The sequence below is a fragment of the Lepisma saccharinum genome, chromosome 3 (assembly GCF_977018435.1).
Source record: "Lepisma saccharinum chromosome 3, izLepSacc3.1, whole genome shotgun sequence".
Lineage (NCBI taxonomy): Eukaryota > Metazoa > Arthropoda > Insecta > Zygentoma > Lepismatidae > Lepisma > Lepisma saccharinum.
This window is the reverse complement of record NC_139231.1, coordinates 138,081,798-138,094,128: the sequence shown is the minus strand read 5'-3', so window position 1 is coordinate 138,094,128 and position 12,331 is coordinate 138,081,798. Positions and strand designations below refer to the sequence as shown.

General features: G+C 38.7%; 1 long non-coding RNA gene across 1 annotated transcript; it reads right to left on the bottom strand.

Annotated features, from left to right (window-relative positions):
• Positions 1–642: 642 nt before the first annotated feature.
• Positions 643–11,852, bottom strand: LOC145985446 (uncharacterized). The gene is made up of 4 exons (XR_014441422.1): positions 11,669–11,852; positions 11,062–11,198; positions 9,132–9,451; positions 643–1,327 (listed from the first exon to the last, which is right to left on the bottom strand). It is a non-coding gene; the product is annotated as an uncharacterized LOC145985446 (long non-coding RNA).
• Between the last annotated feature and the right edge of the window lie 479 nt (positions 11,853–12,331).

Sequence of the window (12,331 nt, the reverse complement as noted above, 5' to 3'; positions counted from 1 at the left end):
TGGCTTGCCCAAGGGAGGTTGGTGTGGGTCATAATCCCCCTCCCCTCCTTTAGGGCCCAGTATTCCTAAAAATAGAACGTCAAATATAGGAAAGGATTGCAAAATTAGGAAGGACTAATGAAAAGAAGCACACGTTAATCCCACCCACTTTCGAAAATCCAAAACATGTTGATTTGACTATTAAGCCAGAGATCCCGGGTTCGAACCCCGACCTGGGCATGGGTGTTATTTGTGTTTGACCCTTCATCAATTTTATCGTACCATCTTGACGATTAGCCAAAAGTGTAGGAAAAGCGAAGTAAAACAAACCAAATGAAACAATCAATCAATGATTTGATTTATGCTACTTAGCGTCACTGTCACATTTGGTTAATCGCGAAGATGGTACAATACAATTTATGAAGAGACAAACACCAAAAACACCCATGCCGAGGTCGGGAACTCCTGGTGTCATAGCGTGCAGTGATAGAGTAAGGTGGGGTAAGACTGCGCACCGGTTTTTCGAGGTGAAAATCACACACAGTTCGCACCACTGCCCCACCGTTATTTCGTCCAAGATGGTAGTTAGCTGTGGACAGTGGTGAAGATACGTTTGAAATTCGTTGTGCTGAGAGAGGCAAGTGAAAAGATTTTGAGGGTGTTTGCTATTTATTTTGGTACTATGTGTTTTGAGTACTACGTCACTGTGAATGTATACAATATTACGATGTTGATGGATAGAACAAGCTGTGTTAATGCCGAGCCCACCTGCATATTAGTTTCCATTGCTTTGTGCAATGGCTGGGCAGCATCACGTGATTTGTTCAGGAATGCAGCACGGGGCACGACTGCGCAGTTTTATCCCACAAGTGTGTGGCTTGCAGGTGCAAGTGTGTGGCTTGCAAGGCCCAGCCATTAGATAGATCATTTGTTGGTCCACTGAAGTCATTTTATTCATCTGAGTGTGAGAAGTGGATGAGTAACCATCCGGGTCACCCAATCACAGTTTTCCAAGTGGCATCCATTTTTACAAAGGCATATGGGAAGGCAGCTACAGTTAGGAATGCCATGAAGGGCTTTGAAGTGACTGGATTATGCCCTTTCAATCAAGACATCTACACTGAGGACGAGTTTCTTCCCTCTACTGTGAGAATGTATCAGCTCCAACTCCAGGTGAGCAGTCTTCAACAAGTGGGGTTAACAATACTGGATCATACGGGGGCACATTTCCGTTAACCAGATTCACCACTTCCACGTGCAGAGCATATTCAGCACCGCCGACGAAAGGGAAGGCAGTCTCAGGTGTTAACTGGATCTCCATTCAAAGTCAACTTGGAAGCCTCGTTGGCTGAAAAGAGTAAGAAGAAAGTTCAGGGGAAACAGAAACGTAACATCGTTGTTGATGAAGATGTAGCAAGCAGAAAACGCCAGAAGAAAGAGTACAATTGCCCAGGTTGTAATGAGAAGTACAGCGATCCTCCAGTAGAGGATTGGATCCAGTGTTCGACATGTGACGAGTGGTGGCATGAAAATTGCATCTCGTATGAAACAGGAACCTTTATTTGTGATTTGTGTTAGCGATTCCTAACCCAAGTGAAGGACAGGATTCACTATGCCACGAGAAATGTATCCCATATGATAGAAGAACTTTTTTAGGTGATTTGTGTTTCTTTTTATACAAATGTGACTGTAGAAAGTGCGCATTCTTACCCGAACTTGATCGCAGTCTTACCCTGCGGTGCGGGTAAGACTACACATTTGCATGGTCACGGTTTTGTAATTGTTTCATGCAGAAATATTGTTCATTCAGCTTTCGGAAATTTACTGTGAGTTAGCAAGGGATAGTGCAATGTGTATTGCTTTTTTCATGTGTGTCTGTAGTTTCATAGCTTGAATATAAAATTATGAACTCAAACTGCGCAGTTTTGCCCCACCTTACTCTAACCACTACCCCGCGGTTGGTTGTTTGGTGTTTAAGTCCACTTTATGTACATAAAAGCTAATCGGGACTGGACCCACAGTTTAAAGTGGGATCCAAACCACTATGTGCTTACACCTAGTACCGATCCGGGGCCACTTGCACTCCCCACGGAGGTCGACCGACAACAAGGATGAGTGGAAAGCTCTAACTATTCAGATACTTGGGTATCGGTAAAGCAAACTGCGTATTTACTCAGTGGTACGTAAATTTCAATTGGATTTTTGAAACACCATATTTGCATATGATTAACGTTTTTCCAAAAAAATGTGCATTCCTTGAATTCCCTAATTTCTTCATCTCACGATCTCGTTACTGAAGGATCCGGGCTCGAGCCCTGGTCTGTGCATGAGTGTTCCTTTGTAACCACTTTTGATCCGTTTAATTTAATCAACGTTCATCGTCATGGCAGAAGTTAGGTAAAGTGATGGAAAAGCAACGATAAAGAAAGGAAGAAAGAAAATACAAATAATTTCCTCCCAGTGCATCTGCAGGGCACTGTGAAATCAGGAGTCCAGAGTTCTCTGTTTATGATTGTCCCTCGTGACTTCCATAAGCTCATTAGCTACTTATCGCGATTAAATCTATACAGCTAGAAATAGTGATGGAAGGTGGCAAAAATTAAATATATTAGAGGGGATGACGAAGGCCAAGACGAAGATGGAGGGACAACGTTGAGATGGACCTAAGGGAAATCGGTAGGGATGGAAAAGAGTATATAGAACTTGCTCAAAATAGGGAAACATGGAAGGCCTGTGTTGCTGCAGCCATGAACCTTCGGGTTTAAGAAGGCTAGAGAGTTAGTTAGTTAGTTATTAGAGGGGATGAACAGGTAACAAAACACACTTTTTTGTAGTTTCTTCAACCATATTCATTTGGCTTTTTTAGTTCTGGGATACACTTTACATTCCAAATTATTTCATTATTCACTGCAGAGTACAACACATAGGAACAAGAATGCCCGCTCGTCACGGGTTCGAATCCCGGCCTGAATTGTTCTTTGTGAGGTCCCTTCATCAATTTCATCATATCATCACTCATCCTCATTCTCGCGATAACCAAATGTGGCAGAAAGGTGAAGTAAAATAAACCAAACCAACAACAACCATTAGAATGCACGTTTTCTTGCCCAAATTAATACATCCGTATTCATGACTGTTTAACTTACCCATTTTTTTTTATTGGAGGCCAAATTATTAGAATATTTAAATGAAACACTACTAAAACGAGAGCGAGAGAGAGCGTGAGCAAATATTTGTTATTTAATCATTATGTATTCCATATTTGAAAAAAAGAAAAGAAACCATAACATTTTTGTCTGCACATAATACAAGTACGTTCCCATTCATATACAAATAAAACTACATCCCATATTATACATAATATTGTACAACGTTTAAAAGGTTGTGTAAATACAGAGAACATAAGTACTGCAGAAAATTTTTTCCTGAGTTCTTTAGAGGATTTACAAAGGAATCGAAGGGAAATCAATCCCCTATCTGTCCTATAGCAGATAGACCGGAGGACCTGAAACCACGCGCTTTCAACCAAGGGAGCGGGGGCGAGGGGGCAAGGGAAGTACAGGCAGAAATCTTCCCTTTCGCTTCGGGCGATTGTCTATATCTGGATCTGGTAAGGCGGAAGAAGAGCCAGCTAGGGTATTCAGCCTTGCCAGCTGATCACATCGAGGGACAAGAAGCACGTGGAAAGAAATGTTGAATATGAACTGAGGCTTCAAGATAATAAATATTGTAATTTGAAAATAATTAGAGATGTGAGATTGATTGATCTATCTCTGCTAGACTAGCTACTCCTCAGTGCACGTCACTGTTTTTGACCCATCTCGAACAAAGTGTTGAAGATGACATTAACCCATCCGCTTACCATTTAAATGCCAATTTTTTTGCCATGAAATACCATTTAAATTTGGCTATCTCCCGTGAAGGTTGCACAGCAAGACAAGATGTCAAATATTGTTTAAACTATCCAAGCAATTTACGTGAAAATTTTATATATTGAAGTGGAAGTATAGTAATAAGTATGCACATATGCAGTTTACTTGAAAGATAATTAGAAACTCACCTAATAAATTTGATCTCACACATCGTTGCATTCCATTTCCATTCCTCAACCTTTTATATTTTTCCTGCCACAGCCACCTCTTCCTCACTTTCACTACATTCTTCAATTTCACTAACACAAAATGAACCCCCGTGTTCATCTCCCCTTCCAAAATCCACATTTTCCTTTTCATCACTATCGAAAAGCAACTTATCAATCGCAGAATCATGTACAACATTCTTATGCAACATGTTTGCAAGACGTAACAAATGAAGGTTTGTTTACATGAGAAATTACTGAACAAAACATGCTTCAATGGTATGAAAAACTTAGCAGCACAAACATACACGTCATAGATTTGAAAGATCATACAACCTCTGCCATCTATTGAATGAAAAAGGAACTACATGATGAAAATCGGGAACCCGTCGATTCGATGACTAGGTATGGGAAGCGAACGTCCAGTCAGGCCGTCGATTTGACGACTAGGTAAGCGGATGGGTTAAGAACCAGCAAAAATGTGGGTGCAAGTCCGAAAAGCTATCAGAAGCATGGGAAAAGTCAGGTCATTCAGCACCATGAATATGGTAATGAAACAATTTAAAAATAGGATGGGTCAGGATATGCTTCAAGCTTGTGTGAAGGTGTCAACTAAGGGGAACAAGAACAAGATTTCATTGATGTCATATACAGATAGGCAGTAAACGGGCTCAACCTCAGGGGCGTCGCCAGAAATTTTCGACCGCGTGGGCAGGAGCTCAAGAGTGATAGATTAGGGTGGGCAGTATAAATGTAAGACCATGTATGTGTACGTAAGACGTATGAATCCCCCTCTCTTTCTTACACTCCCGATTTTCCTCTTACTTCTTTTCCCTTTCCTTGTTTTCCTCTTTATTCTTTTCTAATCTATTCTCCCATCTTGTTCCACATTTACTTTCGGTTTGTCTCTGATGGACACAATTATTTCAAGGAAGTGTTTACACATGCGCAGCCATACATTCTAATCACATTTTTTCATGCATGTTAATACAGTGAAAGAAATGTGAATTAGGTTTAAGCTTGTGTTGCAAATACAAGGCACATACTTGATTTTGTGAAAAACTAAGTATGCTGACCAAGGCAGTAATTTGTTTTATTAAAAAAATAAACTAAACGTAACGTTTCAACCTTCTAGCAAGGTCTTCATCAGACTCTGTATCAAGTACAAAAGTAACAAGATACACAAAAAGGGCATTATATATACACAAACATTACTCTCTCCAGACTATTAGAAAGTTGTTAGGTACTTTCTAGCAGGTGGCTTTCACTTGCCAACTGTACTTTCACCTAAAAGGCTAAACATAATTACTTTCATATAGAATGTGGTTGGACTTTTTATCTCACGCTCTTTTTCCTTCATTTTTCTCCTTTCTCCTCTCCTCTTTCTCTCTTGTCCTTTCCACTCTTTCTAACACCTTCTTCCATTCTTTGTGTAACTTAAGCCTCCCATTGCAGTTCATTGTGTCTTCTTCACCTTTTTTCTCTATTTCCTTGGCTTCCTTCCATTTTCTCACTAGCATTCTCTTCTCTTCTCTTTATGTATTCGGCGACAATGATAGAAAGTGCGATGGTAGACAATCGTGAAGTTTCTCGTAATTTAAATGCATGTTCCTGAGCATAGTATTTTCATCGTATGAGTTTTTGACTGAAAGAGTTTTCTTACTCCTTGGGGGTTACTTTTCTTGTTGCCGGTGATGTGATCAGCACCATGCTATTGCCATCTTTACCACTTGCCCCCAGGTATCCATTTAGTTGAAGCTGGGTGAGTCCCAGAGTCACTTTATGTGGGGACAAGGAAAAAATTCTGACCTTAGATCACGCACCCTAGAAATTGAACCTGTCTCTCCACATGGCAGACACCCTACAGACTAGAACACCATGGCTCCATAGGAATAGGGGTGTTTCAATGATTTCACACCAATGACAATCTCTCCTGACTGTACATAATCACGAGCAGTGTTGACAACCATGGAAAGTATCTCTAAGAATGTGAAAGTTTATAGTGTTTTTAGTTCTGATCCAAATAAAATTATATTGATAATGAAGCTCAAACGAGCACTTTATTTCTTTTGCAGCAACGTTTCAGAACTTCCCATGCCACTTTTCACTAGCTTCAATGTGTCAAGATTTCCAAGAATATGATGCCTGCACATAATATTGACTTTATTTTATCAGATAACATACACTGTACATGGGTGAAAAACAAAACCACATTACAAACTCCTACATCATGTCAAACTCTACAACACAAGTTGAACACTGTCCCTGGAATAAAACCTTAGCAGAAACAGTTGCTTTATTTTACTAAAAATAACACATGGGTACACATACAAGTTGCACAAATGAAATACAAAATTCATTCCTCACAATGTAGATTGTGTAAATACCACAATGGTAAAAATTACCAAAAAATACCATTAAAAAATAGAAACTACCTCATGAAAACACCATGAGAAATTCTGCAGTGCTGCCACAAAAGAGTGCAATATGTGTCTTTACTAGTTTAATGTGGAAAACAAGCAGAGTACATTATTAACAACATGGAACATTTTTCCCTTTTGATTCTAACTCATTCACTGGCAGCTAACAGAAAAAGTCTGTTGAGGTTACAGGACCAAATGTGGGTTTAACTGACTGACTTATCTGGTATATTTCACTCTCACTTTTGGCTAATTGCGAAGAGGATGAGTGATGCTGTATATATGATGAAATTGATGAAGGAACACTCACAAAGAACATTACATTAAGGGAGGAAACCCTGAAGCAGGCCCATCTCCACCCACATACATTCAATTGATTGGTTTGTTTTATTTTACCTTGCTTTTCTGTCACTTTTGGCTAATATGCGAAGTTAGGGATGAGTGATTAGATGATGTAATTGATGAAAGGACACTCACAAAGATCCATGCCCAGGCGAGAATTCGAACCCGGGACCCCTGGCATCATAGCACGATGTGCTAACTACTCCACCAAGGGGCCGGCACATACATTCGAGGGTATGTGCTTATGTCCTGGTGCCTTTAAATAAACCAGGACATCTTTCACTCAGAATTAATCGGTTCCCCCGCTTCTTTTTTTTTTCTTTATTGTTCTTTATATATAATATACAATCACATACACCAATCAAAAAAATAAAATAATAAGAATAGAAAATACGGTTCCATGTATTATTTAGTTATATTTTTTTTTCCTTCGTTCGAATGTCCAGACCATTCTGGTATTCAGAACAAGTCACATTTATCTATGACATTTGCAAATTGATACATTGTAATATAAATTTTGGCTTTTATGTTCCTCTATGTATCGTTGTAACTCCCACTTGCGAGACTAGGTCAGCTAGTATTTGTGCTGACCACACAGCAATCGGAAGGTGTTCATGTACAGTAAAGCCTGCCTGAACAGCTCAAGTTTCTCGTTGCACGCGGGACAAAAATACAGTCAGTGTTCTGGAGTGTCTACCTCATTCTTGCAAGTCAGACACCTGTTGTTTCCCTTTTACAAAATCTCTGTAGATAAGATCCACCAGGGCCTCAAAGAACACTCATGCCCAGACTGGGATTTGAACTCAGGACCCTTGGCATTTTAGCACACTTGTAGTAACCATTCCGCCATGGAAGTCGGCTGGGCCAAAGGTGGCTGATGCTTAATCCTACTTATGAACATTGAAAAATACAACCTTGTATGCATTTCATGTGCATTTTTGGGAAACTGATGTGTATCGCCACAATCTGGCATTCACTTTTGTTATGCTATTGCACTTGACAGACAAGTGCGCTTATTTGTATGCATGGATTTTTTTTGCTACTCAAAAAAACTTGCTACTGCTTAAAATATAATTTGTTCAAATTCCCAAATAATTCTTCTTGATGGTGAACAGTGTTTGTGTTTGTTATCAGTTAATTCATTACAAACAAAAGAAGCAAAAAAGGAGTAGCAAACTTTCAACCTTATTTACGAATTTAACAATAATGCATAAAATGATTGAGTGTGGTGAAAGCTTCGTAAGTCAAATATTTTTGCTTTGTTTTATTTGTAATGTACTGGTATTCCTAGCAAGGCAGATAGGTCAAGTTCCATGTGCATATAGCACCGTGCCATTAAGGCACATTTAGGCAATGTGGTTGTAGGGCCCCACACATTCTCAATCTCTGCCATTTTTGGAGGTTATGTGATAAGCACCATGCTCCGGCTGCCTATACTCCCCAGGTACACATTGATTTGAGGCTGGGTGAGCACCCCAGAGCTGCTTTATGGGGGGACAAGGTAGAAAAAAAATTTCCAACCTTACATTACCCAACCTGGGAATCGAACCCAGGTCTCCCACATGGCAGTCAGAATCCCTACCGACTAGACCACCATGGCTCTAGCAAGTCAGAGTAATAGTAATTTATATTTCGAAGAAACAGAGACTTTCTTTTATGACGTACTTTTTTTTAACCCATGGTAGGACATGCTTGGTGTATTAAGTCCACTTTATGCACAGTAAGACTAATCAGGACTGGACCTACAGTGCCTACACTATGTGCCTCCACCAGGTATCGAACCTGGGACCCCTTGATTACAAGGCGACGACGCTACCACTGTGCCATCGGGGAGGATCATGGTAGGACACTGGAATTATCACCACCTTCACTTAGGTTACTTATTTAAAGAAGTGTAAGATACATGAAAAGATGGTTCAACATAGCACAGACTATTAAGAACATACCTCACCGTGTACCCTCTCCGTGAGAAGCCAGTTATAATAAAGTTTGATGCAAAGTCATGCTTCCTCTGCACACTCTGGACAAAAGAACTTAGCCATTTTCAATTTAATCTGAACATTTACAAATTGCCTTTTTTTTTTTACATCAGGTTTACACCACGTAGCATTCCACCCTGTAAAACGTGGGAATCGAACCAAGGGATGTTGCTCATCCCCACCAATTGTAGCACAATTGTAGAGACGGCCCTAACAGGGCCAGGTGTGAATACCTAACTTAGCATTAAGTAATAAATGTAAAACCCACTTTTAGATTTAAACACTTCTGACTGAGCAATGAGAATGACAGATTAAGGTGAAGGAGTAACTTACCCCGTTCGGTAACGAATAACTCTCTAGCTCCAGCTCTTGCTCCTCCAGGTTTTTTCCAACAAAAGACCCCACTTCCGACATAATGTCTTTAACTCGGACAGGTGAAGGATCTTTCTAATTAGAGCATCAATTCGGGTGTGCAGGAACCAGGTCTCACTCCGTCGGGTCATATGGGGGGTTCGATCCTTCTCCAAGGCATCCATTTCATCACTTAGGGCTTTGCCCACCATGCGGAATCCCTCGAACTCAACTATTTGGTGGCCAAACAAGGCATGGCAGTAATCGCAGGTCTCTTTCCCCTATTCTTCCTTTCTCTTTAGCTTTTGAAGCAAAATATAACATTAAAAAATGTGTTATTTCACATTTCGTGTTTTATGCACGCTATAATTAGGGATGGGACCAGTCAGTTTTGGTTGATATAGGTAAAATTATCGACAATTATAATGATCCGATACATCGATAAATATCTTATAAAATTTTGCAATATTCTGCAATTTTGTTACAATTTTTATGGATATAAACATTTTTAACTCCATGATCTACTATTTTGAAGGTACCTGTCTAAATATGCAGCTTCTATTGCATTTCAGTCATTTGGTTACATACATTTATTAAGGAGGTCAACGGACCATTCAAGTTCTTCAAGGACCATCTAGGATTTTATATCAGATCAGTAGAATATCGGTTATCGGTATAGGTAAATTTTATATCAGTACTTTATCGGTATTGGTTAAAATTTGATATCGGTTTCATCCCTATAGAATTTGTTTATATTCAAGAGATTATGTACGGCAAACACCGAGAAAAATGGCAATAAGCTGGCACGAACATGATTTAGACATTGCAAATCCACACCCAAGAATGGGCTTGTTGGCTCCCATGGAAGAGAAACATATGATTAAAAAGAGAAAGGTTTTGAAAAAGCATAAAGGGAGACACATTTAAATGTGCAGGAGTGCAGAACACTGGAATAAATTAAATAATAAGAATGGCAATATAGACTCTCTGCGGAGTTTTCGAGTTTTCTTTTTCACCACATTTGAAATGTAATTCAACTTCAGAAGAAATCAAGAACCTTTGCAAAAAAAAAAATAATGATTTTGAATTACCTGATGATATTTGCAATTCACATTTAAAATTTGATGAGATCATTTAAAATAATGATAAAAAAAAATTCAAAACCAGGATACATGAGCATTCCTTTATACTCATTAATGAAAACATTGACAAATGCTAATTGTGCAACCAATTACAGGCCTAAAATTTATGCATGTTTGTTTTAAATCCATCTTGTGCTCGGATAGGCTAACAGATACTGGACCTAGAATTTAGCCCAAGGACCTTTGATTACAAGGCTTATAGATTTATATCAGCCAAAGCAGTAGAGACGATAACCTGATCTGTCTCGTTGCTTATAATCAATGCAACTTAACCCTAGCTTACCCGATGCAAGGGGGGAGGCTGTCAGGTCCACCAGGTTCCCATGATTTCTGTATTACTTTTGTTCATAGAAACATATGTAATGTAAATAGGAGGCAAAATGAACTAGCTGGACCTATCCATCGTCATCTTGTTCAAGACACTTATGCCAGTGAGAGTGCACAATTGGTTGGTAATGATTATATGTTTTTTTGTGAATGATAAAATATGTGTGTGACACGGATGCAATAATGGGTGCAATTATTATTGATGATAATATTTATAATTAATAACTGCACATATACAATATAATCAACAAAGAAAGCAGTGATTCAATAACAAAATAATCTCTTGAATTTTTATGATAAAAAATGTGTGGGCCTGTAAGCCTCTCCACCATAAGTACGTTTCTTGAATGGCATAGTTAAGCTAGGGTTAAAAAAGGTTTAACAGGACTTCTAGAGTTTGAAAGTTTGTAGAATAAATATTATATTAAAATTTCCAGGATTACCTTCATCCAATTGCAATTTTAGTAATGGGACCATCCTGACATACAATGATGCAGATAGCTTTGCCAGTGGGTGTGGTCTCCTTCACCTCTCCGTGAAATCAGCTTTCCAATGCACTTCTGCAGAGGAGATCACAGTCCTGAAAAACGTGAAAAACGGGAACAGTTTGTGTATTTAACGTTTTGCTTCCAAGTATAAAAACAGAGCTGACCTAACATCTGTTACAATTTGTTTCATGTTTACTGAAGTTCCAACAAAAGCAAAATAAAGGCAAATTTTCAATTTACATGTAAGTTTTCACTTCAAGAATTATGATAAAATTAATCTGAAAACAATTACATAAAGGTTAACACTATTACTATCAAAGTTATGCTGCATACAAAAATCACAACTTGAAAATTACTTTCATCTTTGTTATCTTACTGGCTTAATTGCACCAATAAGGATGATGGAACAAAGACAATGCCTTACCAAGGATTCAAACCTAAGACCTCTGGCTGGCCACTTCAACATACAGACTGGCTAAGTTAACAATACACTTCAGGTTCATGCAAATATGCAGCCATGTACCTTTAGAAAGCAATGTGTTAAACATTTAACACAACTTACCATTTTTCTTCTTAAATTGTCAATGCATCTGCAAGTTCTTCCCACACAAGTCCTAAAGAATCATGAATCCAAATATGCTGACCAAGGCAGTAATTTATTTTATTATAAAACATAAACTAACGTAACGTTTCAACCTTCTAGCAAGGTCTTCTTCAGACTCTGTATCAAGTACAAAAGTAACCAGATACAACGAGAAGGGTAATATATATACACAAACATTACTCCCTCCAGACTATTTAGAAAGTTGTTAGGAACTTTCTAGCAGATGACTTTCACTTTCCAACTTTACTTTCACCTAAAAGGCTAAACACAATTACTTCCATATAGAATGTGGTTGGACTTTTTAATCTCACTCTCTTTTCCCTTCATTTTTCTCCTTTTCCTCTCCTCTTTCTCTCTTGTCCTTTCCACTCTTTCCAACATCTTCTTCCATTCTTTGTTTAACTTCAGTCCCCCATTCCAGTTCATTGTGTCTTCTTCGCCTTTCTTCTCTATTTCCTTGGCTTCCTTCCATTTTCTCACTAAATTCACTTCGAAATATCAAACAAGATCTAAGACTAAGATGCTAATTTCAGTTGGGTACAATTGAAAAATTAATACAAACATTTAGTGGGAAAAAATCATCATCATAAGACAACTCATGATAAATTACAGATGGTTACA